Here is a 22,140-nt window from a genome sequence, read left to right on the forward strand (position 1 = left end):
CAGATCACGAGGTCAGGAGTTAGAGATCAGCCTGGTCAACATGGTGAAACTCCATCTCTACTAAAAATACAAAAATTGGCCAGGCATGGTGGCATGAGCCTGTAGTCTCAGCTATTTGGGAGGCTGAGACAGGAGAATTGCTTGAACCTGGGAGGCGGAGGTTGCAGTGAACTGATATTGTGCCACTGCACTCTAGCCTGGGTGACAGAGAAAGACTCCATCTCAGAAAAATAAAATAAAATAAAAAATAAAAATAAAATAAAAAAGTATACATAATTTAAAATAATGTATTTAATTAATGTGAATAACTAATATAAATAACTGCCTATTCAAAAATGACTCTGCATCTATTTGACTAGTAAATCACCAATTTTCTCTTTTTCCAGAAAAAAGAGTGACAGTACTAAAAATCTCTGCCCATTGATCTAAAAAATTGGTACTATTTTTGTTTTGGTTTTGAGACAGGGTCTCACTCTGTGACCCAGGCTGGAGTGCAGTGGTGAGATCTCTGATCATTGCAGCCTTGAACTCCTGGCTTAGGCAATCTTCCCACCTCAGCTTCCCAAGTAGCTGGGACTACAGGCGCCACTATGCCTGGCTAATTTTGTTTTTATTTTCGGTAGAAATGAAGTCTCACTATGTTACCCGGCTGATCTCAAACTCCTGGGCTCAAATGGTCCTCCTGCCTGGGCCTCCCAAGGTGCTAGGATTACAGGTGTGAGCCACTGTGCTTGGCCAAAAATTGATACTATTTATAGTGTATTAAGTCAGTTTCTATTCAAATATTCTTTGGCAAAAAATAAAACTAGGATCCAGGGCTTTAGTAGCGCAGAGCCACTCAAGTTTTGGATTCATGCATGTTTGACTAGGTTCAAGGAAAACAGAACCAGAAACACTGCTCTGCTCTGTCTGAAGGGAAACCTGCCTTGATTACTGTGATGCTTTTTCCTAAACACCATCCTAGACAGGCAGAGCTTTTAAATGGTCAGGTGATCTCCCGAGGAAACCACTGATGAAACCACCGAGGATCTCAGTTTGCCCCTCCGGGTTTTCTCACGGGCTCCAGGCTGACTTTGTAAGTCTCTTAAACCGGCAGGTGGCCCACAGGATGAGGCCTGCTCGTGGGCGGGGGTGTGTGGTGTGCTTTTCAAAATATGTCAAGGAAAAGGTTTTGAATTATTTCCCAGAAATTCAAAATCAAGAGACTTCACATATAAATATCCAGATTAATGGCTTCTCTTTAAAACTTGGAAGTTGTACCAACTGTGGGCAGTCAGCCACAGTCAGGGGTGGCCGGACAGGTCTCCGTGCTCAGTTTATGGTTTTTCATCCCAGGCATTACCTTGTTTGAGCCTTGTGAACTCTTAGTCTGTAAAACTTGCAGATAGACGTCTAGATGCATTTTTCAGGCCCCTATGTCAATTACTCCACCCTCTGCTATGAAAATATTCAAAACTACAATCACTAATTTATATAAAATATTTAGAATAACAAGCTCATAATGAAGCCAAGTATTCCAGCCTCAACATGCATTTGAAAACATTTTTCTCCTTTCTTGCTTTCAACCTTGAAACATACTTTGAAACTCTTAATTTCTCCCTTTCACACCAGGAACTTCTGCGCACAGTGCTTGCTTATCTAATTATGTGCCTGCTTAGAAATTCCAGAGACCAATTTTGAAGCGAAACAGGTAAAGAGACCAAGCTGCAGAATCCACCCACTTAGGAGGAGTATGAATAGTTAGCCCGCCACTATCCAGCCCCAGTCAGGATGACACCAACCCAACAGGCAATTACTCAAGATAAACATTGGAACTAGACATGCAGACCTGCGCCTTCCCGCACCACTACCATATATTTCCCATACCTTCTCCTGCCAAAACCCCTTCACTCATCCCAAAAGGCAGAGATGGTTTCTTTGAGGCAGAAGCCCGACCATCTCCCATCTGCTGGCATTTGATCAATAAAGTTGCCTTCCTTTCCTTTCATCATGCCTTGCTTCTCGTGTTTTCGGTCTCTGAGTGGTGAGCAGCTGAACTGTAGCTGGTTACAATAATAAAATCTCAAAAGATCTTAGCTATTATTATTTTGATCATATCATAACCCCTCTCTCTTTATCCTCCTTAACATATACATTCCTTTCTGTATGTTTTTCTTTTTTCTCTTCTGGAGACTAGATTAGGAAATAACCAATGTCCTGGCTTGTTCAGAGAACGTAAGTATACACATTTACATACACTGTCAGACTGAAATTTGAAAGGTGTGCATGTGTATGTAATATATATATAAAAAACATAGGAGAGGCTGGCTGGGAGACTTGGGATGTTTAATACTCCATTCTATTCCAGCCCAGGGGCAAAAAAAGCCCTCAATCTTTGTTTCCTTTCCAAGCCTATCCTTTGTGGTACTTTAAACATCTTTTCCAGGATTACTCTTATTTTAAAACTTCAGCTCTAAGGACATGCACTGAAACAAATAACTTAAATGGATCACTATCCCAAAAGGAGGACATGCTTTTTATTTGGATGTGCCATCATACAAACATTGCCTTCAGTATTCTGGCAAAACAACACACAATGGAGGCAAAATAATGTGTCCAAAGAAATGTCAATACATCTTCTTATAGTCATCCTGCAATAGCGTGGGATTGAGATGATTAAATTCAAAGCTCCAATAAACAGCACGCAAATTACTTCTTGAAGGGAGCGGCATAATAATACCTGGAGCGTAAAAAGAGGAAATGAAGTTTAATTAAGTGTTGCCCAGTGAAATCATACTGAAAAAGCACAGTGAAGGGGGAACTGAAAACTCACCCTTCCCGAGGATGGGAGGGACATGCTGTCAAGTATAAAAGACCTTGATAAAAAAAAATACATTACTATATATGTATGTATAGTATAACACATATGTAACATATAATACACTATAATGTATATAATATACATGCATTGCAAAGTTAACCCAATCATAAATCAATCTCCTCATTTTCATTTGTACTGAAATGTTGATTTATCTTTGTTTTTTAATAACACTACTATATTCATAAAGAAGTCAAAGCCCAAATAAGACTGGTCATTCTGTAGTTAATATGAATAAATATAAATACCTCCAAACACATCTTGTATTTATCTGTTAGCAATATAAAATCAAAGTTTAAGAATAGGCCCCAGATTACAATTTGCATCTTCAAGGGATATCATGGCCCCTTGAAGAATGAAAAACTAAGTCATAGAAGAGAAATTCAGTTTTGAGACTAAATGTTAAGACACATGCTTAAAGATTCATTTTTGCATATAACATACTTAGGTTTTCCTTGGTCAAAATACGAAAATTTCAGCCTCTCTGAAATGCCCTTGTGAGCTATCATCCCCAATGCCCAAGCCCATCAGAACATGCTCTCAAGAAAGTCTACGTAAATAGTTGGCACATGAATATAGTAATCTCTTGCTTCCCTGTGCCCATCTAAGTCCATATGTTCACTCTCCTGAGTTACACTGCATTTAGTAGCTATTCAATGAATGTGGGCTGTGTAAATAATCTGTATAAGTTATATATAATTGTACAAATTATCATTATGGAAAGCAAGACTTTTCTCGATTTATGATATTTCAAACATTGCATATCAAACTAAGGAGAAAGCTTTAGATAGTATTTTAAAGAAAAGAAAGGATGTAAAATGGCTATCATTTCTTGAGAACTTATTATTGTTACACTAATAATTACAGCGAACGCTTCACACATAACACATACTATGTGCCAGGCATCGTTCTTTGCACCTTACATTATCAACTCATTTAGTCTGTGCAACAACACTGAATGAGATTGATAATACTACTGTCTTTGCTTCACTGATGAGGAAACAGAGACACACAAACGTTGCATAACCTGCCTGATGTCACACTGCTAGCAGGCAGCACAGCCTAGATTTGGAGACAGCCAATCTGGCTCCTTAACTGTGCCAAGTATTATGGTAGGATCTTAATACGTATGATCTCATTAATCATCACAGCTACCCACCTAGACATATAATATTAGTCACATTTTACAGATGAGAAAAGAGCCTTTAAAATGATGCTCAAGGTTGCACTGCTAAGGAGCAGGTTTTGAAGCTAGGATTTGAAGCCAAACCTGTCTAAATCCAGAGCTGACACACTTTCCACTTAATTGTAGTACTCCTTGAACATATGAAAACAGATAAGGAAGTTTCAAGCTTGAAAAATACATCAACTATCTGGTTTTTCTAGAAAATACATCAAGTCTACAATGGTGACTCTGGATTTACAGATAACTGCCTGTCTTAAAATCCCAGTGAAACTTCCTCCTTGAATGGAAAAGAATAGACTGATGTAAAAAAAAAAAAAATGTAAAGTAGATGATACAATCTCTGAAACTTTAAAAACTTCATACTATTCCTTAAATTTTGATTAAATCAGAGATATATCAGTCAATTACATTTAGCACATTTAGTTCCTATTCAGAAATCTCACCATCTCCACCCTTGATTACAGATCCTTTCCCTCTTTCTCTTGAAGCTGAGAGGTCACAGTTACAATTCATTAGCAATACTTAAGGCTTTTAGATGAGTTCTCAGACTACTGTAGTTATATTACAGTGAGCAGTAACAGGAATCAGGCATCTCTTCACACAAAAAAAGTCATTTCCGACAACAATCAAAGCCATCATAAAAAGCCCTCTTCTAACATCCTATGCCATTATAATAGCTGTCTTTGACAACTGAATACCAAGTAATCAAAACAAATGTTAATTAGCACCCAGCATTTACCATTCATAGAGACAGGCCATCATCCATTAATTATCAGACCAATAACAGAGTATTGATCACAATTTGTCAACTTGGAAATAACTGAAATCGTAAAAGAAGAAGAGAATCTTTCCATAAACAATAGGCTTTCATTTCAGAAGCACTTAACCAGCTCTTCTATTATATATTACTCCTCTCATCAAAAAATGCTTTTCATATAATTGTCTCTCTCTTGATTGTGCTGGCTTTTTAAAACAAAAATTATGTGGTTTAGTGAGAAGATATGAGGCACATATATCACTTTGGCAGCCAATATCAAGTCATGATGGAATTAAGAGTCAATACCTTGCAGAATTCATAAAATTAGCGCTTCTAGCCTAGGTGCCTTACCTTAAAACACCATTCGTTCACTTGCATTTCTCAACCATTTAAACAACATTGACTGAGTATCTGTGTGTGCCTTCTAAATACGGATTTAATTATCCAGATATTTGATTTGTGTTCTAAATCTTTTTTTTAGACAGAGTCTCACTCTGTCGCCCGGGCTAGAGTGTAGTGGCGCAATCTCGGCTCACTGCAAACTCCCCCTTCTGAGTTCACGTCATTCTCCTGGCTCAGCCTCCTGAGTAGCTGGGACTATAGGCACCCACCACCATGTCTGGCTTATTTTTCGTATTTTTAGTAGAGACGGGGTTTCACTGTGTTAGCCATGATAGTCTGGATCTCCTGACCTCGTGATCCGCCGGCCTCAGTCTCCCAAAGTGGTGGGATTACAGGCGTGAGCCACCGCACCCCACCTGGGTCTCTAAATCTTAACAGTCAATGCAAAGATACATAAAGCAGTCATCTTCACAGAAAGAGGCAAAAACACACTGTCCGCTTTGTCTTAGATCCCTGAGTCAATGTAAAGTCAGGTTTCAATCTAAAGAAAAAACAACAGGCTTTACAGGAATCGGAAACAGAGACCTTAAAATGTGATCCTTCCTCACTAATCATTTCTTCCGAAACCTTCATAATAATTTTACAAAGAAATGCAACACATAAAAACTAAAACCACTTAAGGGATGGAATTATGACCAAATCCACTCTTACATGAATAAGCTATCATGATGCTTAACAGAGTTCTCCAATTATCCCAACATAAACATTTTATGACATAAGGAAAAACTTATAGGGAAAAATAACAAAGTTTCAGTTGTGAATATGAGTTAAGATAAAATGGAAAGGCCTAACTTTTTCCTTATTTCAGATCCTGTCCATTTTGGACAGAGAAAACAGGGCAGGATTCGTTCCAATTTTGAGGAGCTGAAAATTGACTCAACTCATACTTAACATTGTCCGAGGGAATGGCGCTTTTCCAGCTGCAGGCACAGGCCAAGTGTTTTAACTCTGCAAAAATCTCAGCGGCTCACCTTAACCCTGGCTTTAAAACAGCTTTTCTGTGATAACCATATGTGCCCATTTTCTACCTGAAGAATTTCCATAATTTTAAATCCCAGAAAAACATGAATCTTAGTGGGGATTCAAATATAACATTTAGTATAGCAACTCTTGGATAAGGGAGGAGAGAATAAAGTAATTGAAATGGTTATCAAAGTTCTACCTGGAAAATTGGATGGCTAAATGGATTACCCCTTGACTTTTCACCCCTGAGACTATAGTTGGATTCAAGTCCTGACTGCAGTGACTAAAAAATCATTCTGACCACTGATGTGAGAAAGGCCTGAAGTGAAATTAGAGTGGTGGTCTCAGTCCAGTTGTTTCAGTGCCGTATTTCCAAATCCCCAAACCACAGCAAACCTGTACTCCCTGCAGAAAAAGCACACAAAACCCTCACTTCCAGGAAAGAACAGGGTAAAAGAACCAAAAACTGCTATTAATAAACTATAAATCAAACAAATACACTACCCAAGTAAAATCCTGCTACTAAACAAACATTACATTGGAAAAAAAAAGAAACCTGGCTATTTAATCATTGGCATCCCTTCAAACTTGATGCTGTTCAATTATTGCTTTTGTTATGACCTACTTTATGCTAATCCAGGAAAAAGGTAAATTTGCTCAGGTATTTAAACAAAAATATTTTCATTTTCAAGTGAATTCAAGTATAAAAGAAATAAAAGCTAGAAATGTCAAAATGTAGGCAGCATGATAGACCTAACTAGGAATGAAATGGAATCAGTTGACACCCAAAGAAATACACAAAAGCTTCCAGTGGTGCTCAGTCCCTTCTTAAATGAAGGAGTTAACAGACCTAGCATGTTTCAAGAAAAACAGTCTGTTAAATTACAATTTACAACCAGCTCTGTGTATCATTTAGAGTGAATAATTCATTTGTGCCTTAAATTTTTTCTCTGTGTCTGATTTAAAACACTGCTTCTAACAACAGGTGCTTATCCCTGTAAATTACTCTTCTAATTCTGTTGGATAATGGCTGATTACAAGCACAGGAGAAGAGAAAGATGTTGGGGTGTTTATGTCAGAGCCAGCTATCCTTTAACAAGATTCCAAAAACAAATACCCTTGAAAAAATGGTATTACACCAGGGAAAACAAGACCCATGCCATCAAAAACAAATCTGAAACCCAGCCAAATAACATCATATTCATTTTTCATAGTAGATTACATGCATTGTTCCTGCCTCTTCATTTCTAGATGTATGAGCAGACCAAGCTCTCACCTTGATACAATTCTTGTGTTTCCCATAGACTTACGTAAGAATTCAAGCTTTATATAAAGTGACAGCAATTAAACCAATAACTCCTATTTTCTGCAGATGATATTATTGGCTTCCCTATTTCAACTTCCATATTTGATTTAATTAAATTAGAGAATTATTAGGAAACCGCAAACAGTAAATCATAGCAGTAATATAAGAGAGAAATTGCAAAACTAGTTGGCATGCCCTGTATATGAGGAAGATTTTCAAGTATTGCTCCTTTCAAGACGCTTGATTAGGAGGCTATGATTGCAATCACTAATTCTTTTCTCAAGGGTCACGCAATTGTTCAGAAGGCCTAGAAATTGTAATTACAAAGCAAAAAGAGAGATGCTGCCTGGCTGGCTGATGGTCCTTTTTCTGAAATCCAATCCTCTTTTAAAGTACACTGCATTCCAGTAATTGCTTTTCATCAGTCCTCCATTTAATAGTAATATTTTACGATTTTGCATTTTCATTGAAAAATCCCATTAGTTCACAAATCATTTAGTTGTGTGAGTTTTCCAATCATCAAAAGTCTTGTTTTCTACTTCCAAACCTCAGAATTTTTACAATTTTAGAAATAGTGTAGTCAATCTGTTTCCTTGGCAGCCACATGTTTACTTATAAGTGCACAGGTCTTGCCTCTTAACATGCTGCTGACACAATTCCTCACCTTTGACAGACCTTTGCTCCACAAATACGGAAAGTGAATGAATGACAAGCCACTCTAAATTCTGTTGGTTGCTTTACTATTGGAGATAAAAAGTGATGACTACAATAATGGAAGGGAAGGAGGGAGGGAGGGAGGTTGCATTCAGGATTTATTTATTTATTTTTTGTAGTGGCTAGAGGAGAAAAGAGAGGGTAAAGTGTTAACAGTAATTCTAAACAGATTATTCACTGGGAAACTAAATAATGGAGAGTTTAGGGAGACAGAGGGTACAGAGTACAGAGAATATACAATAAAAGAAATAGATTTTCAAAGGTTATAGCTGTGCATTGTTTTCCTCAGCTACTAAAAGAAAATTAGGTTAGTTTTTTCCATCACAGCAGCCCATGAGCATTCCTCTCTGAGTTAATAGGTTATAATGAACCCAGAAGCATTTCTATATGTATTAACCTTTCAAGAATTTCTCTGCATTCTATATTCTTCTGACCGATGTATGTTTCAGCCCTGGATACGGGCTATGCTGTTAAGCAGGAGCACTCACCTGTGACACTGTCATCATAAAAACATCACTTTAAACCTAGACTTAAAACGGGGAGCTAGTGGAGCTTGGGCACTGGTGTGCAATGTCTGGGCACAGACCTGGGTCCATTGCTTGTCAGCTGGATGATGGAGACCAAATCACTTGTCCTTTCTTGTGTCTCAGTTTCTTCATCTATAAAATGGGAATAATAATAACATCTCGATTGGGGGGCGGAGCAAGATGGCCGAATAGGAACAGCTCCAGTCTCCAGCTCCCAGCGCAAGCAACACAGAAGATAAGTGATTTCTGCATTATCCACTGAGGTACTGGGTTCATCTCACTGGGGAGTGCTGGACAATCGGTGCTGGTCAGCTGTTGCAGCCTGACCAGCGAGAGCTGAAACAGGGCGAGGCATCGCCTCACCTGGGAAGCGCAAGGGGGAAGGGAATCCCTTTTCCTAGCCAGGGGAACAGAGACACACAACACCTGGAAAATCGGGTAACTCCCACCCCAATACTGCGCTTTAAGCAAACGGGCACACCAGGAGATTATATCCCACACCTGGCCGGGAGGGTACCACGCCCACGGAGCCTTCCTCATTGCTAGCACAGCAGTCTGCGATCTAACCACAAGGCAGCAGCCAGGCTGGGGGAGGGGCGTCTGCCATTGCTGAGGCTTAAGTAGGTAAATAAAGCCCTGGGAAGATCGAACTGGGTGGAGCTCACAGCAGCTCAAGGAGGCCTGCCAGTCTCTGTAGACTCCACCTCCGGGGACAGGGCACAGCTAAAAAACAACAACAACAACAACAACAAAAAAGGCAGCAGAAACCTCTGCAGACGCAAGCAACCCTATCTGATAGCTTTGAAGAGAGCAGTGGATCTCCCAACACGGAGGTTGAGATCTGAGAACGGACAGACTGCCTGCTCAAGTGGGTCCCTGACCCCTGAGTAGCCTAACTGGGAGACATCCTCCACTAAGGGCAGACCGACACCCCACACCTTACACGGTGGAGTACACCCCTGAGAGGAAGCCTCCAAAGCAAGAATCAGACAGGTACACTCGCTGTTCAGCAGTATTCTATCTTCTGCAGCCTCTGCTGCTGACACCCAGGCAAACAGGGTCTGGAGTGGACCTCAAGCAATCTCCAACAGACCTACAGCTGAGGGTCCTGACTGTTAGAAGGAAAACTAACAAACAGGAAGGACACCCACACCAAAACCCCATCAGTACGTCACCATTATCAAAGACCAGAGGCAGATAAAACCACAAAGATGGGGAAAAAGCAGGGCAGAAAAGCTGGAAATTCAAAAAATAAGAGCGCATCTCCCCCTCCAAAGGAACGCAGCTCATCGCCAGCAACGGATCAAAGCTGGACGGAGAATGACTTGGACGAGATGAGAGAAGAAGGCTTCAGTCCATCAAACTTCTCAGAGCTAAAGGAGGAATTACGTACCCAGTGCAAAGAAACTAAAAAGCTTGAAAAAAGAGTGGAAGAATTGATAACCAGAATAATTAATGCAGAGAAGGCCATAAACGAATGGACAGAGATAAAAACCATGACACGAGAAATAAGTGACAAATGCACAAGCTTCAGTAACCGACTCGATCAACTGGAAGAAAGAGTATCAACGACTGAGGATCAAATGAATGAAATGAAGTGAGAAGAGAAATCTAAAGAAAAAAGAAGAAAAAGAAATGAACAAAGCCTGCAAGAAGTATCGGATTATGTAAAAAGACCAAATCTACGTCTGATTGGGGTGCCTGAAAGTGAGGGGGAAAATGGAACCAAGTTGGAAAACACTCTTCAGGATATCATCCAGGAGAACTTCCCCAACCTAGTAGGGCAGGCCAACATTCAAATCCAGGAAATACAGAGAACGCCACAAAGATAATCCTCGAGAAGAGCAACTCCAAGACACATAATTGCCAGATTCACCAAAGTTGAAATGAAGGAAAAAATCTTAAGGGCAGCCAGAGAGAAAGGTCAGGTTACCCACAAAGGGAAGCCCATCATGCTAACAGCAGATCTCTCGGCAGAAACTCTACAAGCCAGAAGAGAGTGGGGGCCAATATTCAACATTCTTAAAGAAAAGAATTTTCAACCCAGAATTTCATATCCAGCCAAATTAAGTTTCATAAGTGAAGGAGAAATAAAATCCTTTACAGATAAGCAAATGCTTAGAGATTTTGTCACCACCAGGCCTGCCTTACAAGAGACCCTGAAGGAAGCACTAAACATGGAAAGGAACAACCGGTACCAGCCATTGCAAAAACATGCCAAAATGTAAAGACCAGCGAGGCTAGGAAGAAACTGCATCAACTAAAGAGCAAAATAACCAGTTAATATCGTAACGGCAGGATCAAGTTCACACATAACAATCTTAACCTTAAATGTAAATGGACTAAATGCTCCAATTAAAAGACACAGACCGGCAAACTGGATAAAGAGTCAAGACCCATCAGTCTGCTGTATTCAGGAGACCCATCTCACATGCAGAGACATACATAGGCTCAAAATAAAGGGATGGAGGAAGATCTACCAAGCAAATGGAGAACGAAAAAAAGCAGGGGTTGCAATACTAGTCTCTGATAAAACAGACTTTAAACCATCAAAGATCAAAAGAGACAAAGAAGGCCATTACATGATGGTAAAGGGATCAATTCAACAGGAAGAGCTAACTATCCTAAATATATATGCACCCAATACAGGAGCACCCAGATTCATAAAGCAAATCCTTAGAGACTTACAAAGAGACTTAGACTCCCATACAATAATAATGGGAGACTTCAACACTCCACTGTCAACATTAGACAGATCAACGAGACAGAAAGTTAACAAGGATATCCAGGAATTGAACTCATCTCTGCAGCAAGCAGACCTAATAGACATCTACAGAACTCTCCACCCCAAATCAACAGAATATACATTCTTCTCAGCACCACATCACACTTATTCCAAAATTGACCACATAATTGGAAGTAAAGCACTCCTCAGCAAATGGACAAGAACAGAAATTGTAACAAACAGTCTCTCAGACCACAGTGCAATCAAACTAGAACTCAGGACTAAGAAACTCAATCAAAACCACTCAACTACATGGAAACTGAATAACCTGCTCCTGAATGACTACTGGGTACACAACAAAATGAAGGCAGAAATAAAGATGTTCTTTGAAACCAATGAGAACAAAGATACAACATACCAGAATCTCTGGGACACATTTAAAGCAGTGTGTAGAGGGAAATGCCCACAAGAGAAAGCTGGAAAGATCTAAAATTGACACTCTAACATCACAATTAAAAGAACTAGAGAAGCAAGAGCAAACACATTCAAAACCTAGCAGAAGGCAAGAAATAACTAAGATCAGAGCAGAACTGAAGGAGACAGAGACACAAAAAACCCTCCAAAAAATCAATGAATCCAGGAGTTGGTTTTTTGAAAAGATCAACAAAATTGACAGACCACTAGCAAGAAAATAAAGAAGAAAAGAGAGAAGAATCAAATAGACGCAATAAAAAATGATAAAGGGGATATCGCCACCGACCCCACAGAAATACAAACTACCATCAGAGAATACTATAAACACCTCTACGCAAATAAACTAGAAAATCTAGAAGAAATGGATAATTTCCTGGACACGTACACTCTCTCAAGACTAAACCAGGAAGAAGCTGAATCCCTGAATAGACCAATAGCAGGCTCTGAAATTGAGGCAATAATTAATAGCCTACCAACCAAAAAAAGTCCAGGACCAGATGGATTCACAGCTGAATTCTATCAGAGGTACAAGGAGGAGCTGGTACCATTCCTTCTGAAACTATTCCAATCAATAGAAAAAGAGGGAATCCTCCCTAACTCATTTTATGAGGCCAACATCATCCTGATACCAAAGCCTGGCAGAGACACAACAAAAAAAGAGAATTTTAGACCAATATCCCTGATGAACATTGATGCAAAAATCCTCAATAAAATACTGGCAAACCGGATCCAGCAGCACATCAAAAAGCTTATCCACCATGATCAAGGGGGCTTCATCCCTGGGATGCAAGGCTGGTTCAACATACACAAATCAATAAACGTACTCCAGCATATAAACAGAACCAAAGACAAAAACCACATGATTATCTCAATAGATGCAGAAAAGGCCTTTGACAAAATTCAACAGCCCTTCATGCTAAAAACTCTCAATAAATTCAGTATTGACGGAACGTATCTCAAAATCATAAGAGCTATTTATGACAAACCCACAGCCAATATCATACTGAATGGGCAAAAACTGGAAAAATTCCCTTTGAAAACTGGCACAAGACAGGGATGCCCTCTCTCACCACTCCTATTCAACATAGTGGTGGAAGTTCTGGCTAGGGCAATCAGGCAAGAGAAAGAAATCAAGGGTATTCAGTTAGGAAAAGAAGAAGTCAAATTGTCCCTGTTTGCAGATGACATGATTGTATATTTAGAAAACCCCATCGTCTCAGCCCAAAATCTCCTTAAGCTGATAAGAAACTTCAGGAAAGTCTCAGGATACAAAATTAATGTGCAAAAATCACAAGCATTCTTATACACCAGTAACAGACAAACAGAGAGCCAAATCATGAATGAACTTCCATTCACAATTGCTTCAAAGAGAATAAAATACCTAGGAATCCAACTTACAAGGGATGTAAAGGACCTCTTCAAGGAGAACTACAAACCACTGCTCAGTGAAATCAAAGAGGACACAAACAAATGGAAGAACATACCATGCTCATGGATAGGAAGAATCAATATCGTGAAAATGGCCATACTGCCCAAGGTTATTTATAGATTCAATGCCACCCCATCAAGCTACCAATGAGTTTCTTCACAGAATTGGAAAAAACTGCTTTAAAGTTCATATGGAACCAAAAAAGAGGCCGCATCTCCAAGACAATCCTAAGTCAAAAGAACAAAGCTCGAGGCATCACGCTACCTGACTTCAAACTATACTACAAGGCTACAGTAACCAAAACAGCATGGTACTGGTACCAAAACAGAGATATAGACCAATGGAACAGAACAGAGTCCTCAGAAATAATACCACACATCTACAGCCATCTGGTCTTTGATAAACATGAGAAAAACAAGAAATGGGGAAAGGATTCCCTATTTAATAAATGGTGCTGGGATAATTGGCTAGCCATAAGTAGAAAGCTGAAACTGGATCCTTTCCTTACTCCTTATACAAAAATTAATTCAAGATGGATTAGAGACTTAAATGTTAGACCTAATACCATAAAAACCCTAGAAGAAAACCTAGGTATTACCATTCAGGACATAGGCATGGGCAAGGACTTCATGTCTAAAACACCAAAAGCAACAGCAACAAAAGCCAAAATTGACAAATGGGATCTAATTAAACTAAAGAGCTTCTGCACAGCAAAAGAAACTACCATCAGAGTGAACAGGCAACCTACAGAATGGGAGAAAATTTTTGCAGTCTACTCATCAGACAAAAGGTTAATATCCAGAACCTACAAAGAACTCAAATAAATTTACAAGAAAAAAACAAACAACCCCATCAAAAAGTGGGCAAAGGATATGAATAGACATTTCTCAAAGGAAGACATTCATACAGCCAACAGACACATGAAAAAATGCTCATCATCACTGGCCATCAGAGAAATGCAAATCAAAACCACAATGAGATACCATCTCACACCAGTTAGAATGGCAATCATTAAAAAGTCAGGAAACAACAGGTGCTGGAGAGGATGTGGAGAAATAGGAACACTTTTACACTGTTGGTGGGACTGTAAACTAGTTCAACCATTATGGAAAACAGTATGGCGATTCCTCAAGGATCTAGAACTAGAAGTACCATATGACCCAGCCATCCCATTACTGGGTATATACCCAAAGGATTATAAATCATGCTGCTATAAAGACACATGCACACGTATGTTTATTGTGGCACTATTCACAATAGCAAAGACTTGGAATCAACCCAAATGTCCATCAGTGACAGACTGGATTAAGAAAATGTGGCACATATACACCACGGAATACTATGCAGCCATAAAAAAGGATGAGTTTGTGTCCTTTGTAGGGACATGGATGCAGCTGGAAACCATCATTCTCAGCAAACTATCGCAAGAACAGAAAACCAAACACTGCATGTTCTCACTCATAGGTGGGAACTGAACAATGAGATCACTTGGACTCGGGAAGGGGAACATCACACACCGGGGCCTATCATGGGGAGGGGATGGGGAAGGATTGCATTGGGAGTTATACCTGATGTAAATGACGAGTTGATGGGTGCTGACGAGTTGATGGGTGCAGCACACCAACATGGCACAAGTATACATATGTAACAAACCTGCATGTGATGCACATGTACCCTAGAACTTAAAGTATAATAAAAAATAAAAATAAAAATAATAATAAGAAGAACATCTCCCTCATAAGGTGATGGTGAAGATTGAAAGATTTATTTAAGTGCTTAGAAGAGCCATGCCTGCTACTTAGTAGAGGCTCAATATTTACTCAAAATTTACTATTATTGTCATTGTTACTATTCCTCTAAACAGACAATTTTTTTGCTCCTCTCATTTTCTCTTGAGTCTACTCTGACCAGGCTTCCAATACCACCTCCATTAAAACTGCTCTTATCAAAGTCACCAGTGGTCCACACACTGCCAGCACCAATGGTCAATTCAGAGTTCTCATTTATGTGCCAAAACACAGAACACTGTGGTCACTCCCCTTCCTTAAAACTCCTGGTTGTCTCTGCTTTCTCCTTTCTCTGTCCCCTCTTTTTGGTTCTCTCCCGTCTAACATTGGAATGTCTTGGGGCTCAGTTCTTGGACCTTGTCTATTTTCTATATATGCTTATCCTAGGTAATCTTGTCTCGTGGCTTTTAAATATCATCAACATGCCCACATCTCCTAGATTGTTCTCCTGAAGTCCAAAGCTAGACATCCTAAATGCAAGATACCCCAAACTGAACTCCTGATAATCTTCCCCAAACCTCCTCCTCTGGAAATGGCATCTCTTTGTCCTTGCAGTTTCAGGACAAAAACCTTGGCATATCTTGATTTCTCCTATTTGGCTCAACCTTCAAACATATCCAGAATCCAAGCACTTATAGCTTATCTACTGGACCAAGCCTCTTCTGTTTCTTGGTAAGGTTCTTGTAGGCACCCCATACTGTTCTCCCCACTTTTATCCTTGTCTCTCTTTAGTCTGTGTTTAGTTCCTAAACACATCAGCCAAAGTGATCCCATTAATGTAAGTCAGGGAATTTCATGTCTTTGCTCAAAACCCTCTGATGTCTCCCAATTTCAGCAAGAGTGAAAACCAAAGTCATGCTTCCAAGGCTCTTTCCCGAAATCATCTTCTTTTTCTCCCTTTCACTCTGCTGTAGCCCCACCCATTTCCTTGCTGTTTTTCTTTTCTTTTTTTCTCTTTTGAGACAGAGTCACCCAGGCTGGAGTACAATGGCATGATCTTGGCTCACTGCAACCTCCACCTCCCAGGTTCAAGCAATTCTCCTGCCTCAGCCTCCCGAGTAGCTGGGATTACAGGCACACACCATTACACCTAGCTAATTTCTGTATTTTTAGTAGAGACAGGGTTTCACCATGTTGGCCAGATGGGTCTCAAACTCCTGACCTCAGGTCATCCACCCACCTCAGCCTCCCAAAGTGCTGGGATTACAGGCATGAGTCGCCACACCTGGCCTCCTTGCTGTTTCTTGAACACATCAGGCACACCACCTCTCAGAACCTTTGCCACTGCCTAAAATGTTCTCCCAGCTTTCCACATGGTTCACAATTTCACTTCCTTTAGCTCTTTACTCACGCTCACCTTCGCTTTGAGTCCTCCCTTGGCGGCTCCATCTAAAATCAGAGCCCTTTCTTGTCATTGCTTTCTTCTTTTCCTACTTTTCATTCCTTAGCACCTATTACCACCTAAAACACATTGCATTGATCTTGTTTATTCTTTGTTTCTTGACCAGTTTTCAAGATTCATAAAGAGAGAAATTTTGCCTGTTTTGTTCATCATTGAATCTCCAGCACCTAGAACAATTCTTGGCATACAGTGGGTAGCCAATGAAGGTGTTGGAAAGAAATTCTTCCACTGGGGCACTTTTTAATATTTTGCAAGGTCAATCTTGTGGTAGACAGTAGTGAAAATAGTTAAGGGAAACACTGGCTTTTGTTAGGGGCTCAATTTTATCACCTTGAAATTCATATGTTGAGTCCCAGACCCAAATGTGACTTTATTTGGAAATGGGACCTTTACAGAGGTAATTAATGCTAAGTGAGGCCCTATGGGTGGGGCCCTAATCCAATATGACTGGTGCCCTTATAAGAAGAGGAAAATATACAAGGGATGTTTGCACACAGAGCAAAGGCCATGTGAGGACACAGCAAGAGGGCTGCCGTCAGCAAGCCAAGGAGAAAGGCCTCAGGAGAAACCAACCCTGCTGGCACCATCATCTGACTTCCCAACTCCAGAACTGTGAGCAAATAAACTTCTGCGTTTTAGTCCACCAAGTTTGTAGCATATTGTGATTGCAACCCAGCAGAAGAATATAGCCTTGCACAATCATTTTTCGAAAGAACACTTTTTTTTTTTTTTTTTTTTTTTTTTGAGACGGAGTCTTGCTCTGTCGCCCAGGCTGGAGTGCAGTGGTCGGATCTCAGCTCACCTCAAGCTCTGCCTCCCGGGTTTACACCATCCTCCTGCCTCAGCCTCCCGAGTAGCTGGGACTACAGGCGCCCGCCACCTCGCCCGGCTAGTTTTTTGTATTTTTTAGTAGAGACGGGGTTTCACCGTGTTAGCCAGGATGGTCTCGATCTCCTGACCTTGTGATCCACCCATCTCGGCCTCCCAAAGTGCTGGGATTACAGGCTTGAGCCACCGCGCCCAGCCTGAAAGAACACTTTTATTGTATTTATTTCAAAATGAAACAGATACAGAAAGCTACACAAAACAACTACATAGCTTAAAGAGTTTATTATAAAGCTAATACTCTGTAACCATCATGCAGATAAATAGAACTTTTGCTACAATCCTGAATTTTACAGAAATCACTTGTGTTTTAGAGTTTTATATAGAAAAATTCCTAGACACTTCAGTTTAGACTCGTCTAGTTTTAAAGTTTGATGTGCTAAGTCTCCTTTTATCTATAACTCCTTCTACTGCTTTCTTTTCTTTCGTTTGTCTACTGAAGAACCTGGGTCATTTGTCCTGTAGAGTGCTCCCCAGTATGCACCCTCAGTCTGCAGTTCTATGTTCCTCTGTATTTTCTGCAAATTGGTAATGGGATCCAGAGGCTTGATCAGACTCAGGTCCAATCCCTTTGGCCAGAATGTAGGTTTTTGCTGTGCTTCATTCATCAGGAGACAAATGATAACTGGTTATTATTATTTTTTTTTTTTTTGAGAGGGAGTCTCACTCTGTCACCCAGGCTGGCATGCAGTGATGTGATCTCAGCTCACTGAAACCTCCACCTACTAGGCTCAAGCAATTCTCATGCCTCAGCCTCCCGAAGAACTGGGATTACAGGCATGCAACACCATGCCTGGCTGATTTTTTGTATTTTTTGTAGAGACAAGGTTTCACCATATTGGCCACACTGGTCTCAAACTCCTGACCTGAAGCAATTTGCCCACCTCATTCTCCCAAAGTGCTGGGATTACAGGTGTGAGCCACTGTGCCCAGCCTGGTTATCTCTGTTTTTGTGATGTCAGCACTCTGGATACTCAGTACTAGATCTATTAACTCATTAGGGGTACAAAACGGTGCTACTCAAATTTTATCATTTAATTTTCATTTACTGATTGGAATACTTTCATAAAGAGGCAATCACCCTCCTCTACTAGGTGATTACCCCTGGTGCAGTCTGTATAGAAAAGTTAAGAAAAATGCCAGATTCTGTACCTCTGTTTACCAGTTTTCAAAATAATGCGTTGATTCCCTATTATACTTTGAATGTGGTCAATTAGTTTGTTTTGTAATCATTGACTGCTGTGGGGAAAAAAGGTAGTATCATTTTAAGTTTATTGCTGTGTGACACTTTTAGGCATCCAACATACATGACTCCCTGCATTAGCTGAGGTAACCAAAAGAGGATAATTGTTGTCTTCACCTTGGGACTCTGGTGAGTCTTCAGACCAATCTGGGGGGGGAAAAAAAAAAAAGCCAGGTGCCTAAGTCTCCAGTGGTCCTGCTGTTGAAAGTCATCCAGAAAGAAATGACTCTCTCTACTGAGGTTCTAAAGATGTACCAGGAAACCATGTTTATGCTCCACAATCATTGACTAGTAACTTAAGTGCCTCCCCTGTGCTGGACCCTGAAAGGAAGAATACGGCAGTAAGATTGCTCCTAGGAACCTACCAATTTAGTGGGAAAACACAACCAGACAGACAATTAGCTTCAATGCCGTGTGGTAAGGGCTATGCTATGACACAGGTACATTCAAAACATTATACAAGCAAGTAGAAAGGGCACCCTTCTTAGAGCATATAGAGATGTAGGAAAGACTCCTTGGAGGAGAAAACGTTGCTGCTCCTGGCTTTGAGGAATGCATAGGAGTTTGTCAAGCAAATTGGGCCAGGAAAGGCATTCTGGACAGAGGGAACAGTTTGTGCAACTGCATGATCTGTTCAGGAAATGGAAATGATTCCCTGTGGTTGGAACACAGTGTGTGTAAGGGCAAGTAGAGAGAAATAAAACTTAATTGGCAGGCAGGGGACAGGTGATGGGGGACACAGGATACTACATTAAGGACTTTGTGTTTGGACCTGAAAGTTAAAAGGCTTTGAGCAGGCGCATGACATGATCCATTCTGAATTTTAGAAATGCTAGTTTTTAGTTGTGTCAAGGAAAGTCTGCAGAGAGGTGAGGCTGGAGTTATGGAGGCTAATTGAGAGGCTACTAGCAAAGTCTAAGTGAAAGGAAATGACAGAAGAAGTAAGGCAGATCTGAAAATTAACTGTAAATATGAAATAATAGCATGGAGCTCTTATACAGTGATTGTAATGAGCCAGGTGCTGCCGTAAACCCTCCGCCCACCTCTTTCTTGGAATCCTTATGATGACTTCATGTCACATGTACTGCTACTATCTCATTTTATAGGTGAAGGTTCTTGGGAAGGAGAGGTTAGGTCATGTGCCAAGGATAAAGCTCTAGCCACAGGAGAGTTAACATTCAAATCCAGAGTATGGAGCCACAAAGTCCTTGCTCTTAACCCCCACGCCCTATAAAAGTAGGAGGAGATGACTGCAGTCAAACAGCAGCTTTGTGAAATGCGGGGGCCTGGGCCTGGGCACCAGGCAGGCCTGGCATACAGACTGGCTCTGAAACCTCATGTGAAATGGAGTGTGGCTTGATCTTCCTGGGTCTCCGTTGAAGCAACTATAAAATCTTTACAAGTCTGAAAATTGTTTTGCAGGATTATCATGAGGAATAAAATAATATAGGTAAATTGCATGTACAATGTCTGGTGCAAAGAAAGCATTTATTATTACTGTGGTTATTCAAAAATATTCCCCATATTCTCCATGTAAGTGATATTTACCAAGGTAAGAAAAAATGGGTGCAGAAGTAAGGAGGAATGGGGGTGGGTGGTAGTTAGGGGACAGAAGATAATTTCAGATAATTTTCCATTTGTGAGTGGCCTCATTGAAGCAGAAACCAAATTCTCTTTTATTTCTTGCAGTTTATAGCAAATAGTAGTTTCTCAAATACGTGTAGTAGGGTTGTAAATTTAACTCATAATGCCATACTAATATTCAGAGGAAAAGAAGTAATTTCGTTATTTTATCTATAGCTAATCTGTTTGCCTCACGAGCTCTGCTCCATGGGTTAATGGTGGAAAACATTTTATATTCCCATCGAGTTTAAAGTTTAGTCTGATCTAACAGTGTTAATAACCCCTTCAGGTAATGCTGAATCTCCTTTTAAAAAATAGTAATCTCAGTCTCTCCCATCATTTCTCCTTTTGTCCTGACGCTCTTTTTACTCTTCATAAAATAGTATCCAGATGTATGCCTCAAGTCAGGGTAAACCCACTTCAACATAACATTCCCAGGAAGCAGGCGATGAGACAACAGTCACTTCAATATCCTATAAAGTCCTCCTTTTAAAGACAGGTAAGTCTGGGTGCAGTGGCTCACGCCTGTAATCCCAGAACTTTGGGAGGCCAAGGCAGGTGGATCACCTGAGGTCAGGAGTTCGAGACCAGCCTGGCCAACACGGTGAAATCCTGTCTCTACTAAAAATGCAAAAATTAGCTGGGCATGGTGGTGGGTGCCTGCAATCCCAGCTACTTGGGAGGCTGAGGCAGGAGAATCGCTTGACCCCAGGAGGCATAGGTTGCAGTGAGCCGAGATGGAGCCACTGTACTATAACCTAGGTGACAGAGCTAGACTCGGTCTCAAAAAAAAAAAAAAAAAAAAAAAAGCCAGGTCAGTCCAGGCCCTGCTGTGGCTGGTCCACCCCCACAAGATTTGCGGATGAATTCACTCCCCCTGCACTGCCTGCTTGGTCCATGTCTACTTTGTGTGTTGGGATAACAACCATCTATCAGCAAGTCTTCATTGGGCCTTCAAGGCCAGACAAGAACTAGATCTCCCCCAACTGATTAAAAACGTACTCCTGGCCGGGCGCGGTGGCTCAAGCCTGTAATCCCAGCACTTTGGGAGGCCGAGTTTAAAGTTTAGTCTGATCTAACAGTTTAATAACCACGGGCGGATCACGAGGTCAGGAGATCGAGACCATCCTGGCTGACACGGTGAAACCCCGTCTCTACTAAAAAAATACAAAAAAAAACTAGCCGGGCGAGGTGGCGGGCGCCTGTAGTCCCAGCTACTCGGGAGGCTGAGGCAGGAGAATGGCGTGAACCCGGGAGGCAGAGCTTGCAGTGAGCCGAGATCTGGCCACTGCACTCCAGCCTGGGCGGCAGAGCAAGCCGTCTCAAAAAAAAAAAAAAAAAAAAAAAAAAGATCTCCCCCAACTGATTAAAAACGTACTCCTTATTAAAGTCCAGATGGTACGGATATTATATATTGCAAAAGCTGCATTTGAAAGTATATCAAACCTAGTTATACAAAATTTGTCATAAAAACTTGGGAATAATTTACGTATGAGACAAAGAAGAATAAAAGCTTGGGATGGAAAATAAATAGAAAGGGATCAAGTTTATGTCTATCAACAAAAAATATGACTGGTTTTGAAGGTTCTGACACTAGTAGATGCAACAAAATCTGCAATAAACTCATACATTAACTAGTTCTTTTTTTTTTTTTGAGGCAGAGCTATATGCATGTTTGCCTGAAATTAGCAGTAAACTTTAAATCACGAAACTCTTAGGTTTTGGTATGACATTTATAGGATATGAGAAGTCTTTAAGAAACACTTTATTTCTAAGTCAATATCTTGCTTGGTAGTTTCATCTTTTGAAGATGAAAATTGATTTTTTTTCAACACTGCAAATAGGCTGTTCCCTTCCCCC

Source organism: Macaca thibetana, chromosome 4, assembly GCF_024542745.1.
Source record: "Macaca thibetana thibetana isolate TM-01 chromosome 4, ASM2454274v1, whole genome shotgun sequence".
NCBI lineage: Eukaryota > Metazoa > Chordata > Mammalia > Primates > Cercopithecidae > Macaca > Macaca thibetana.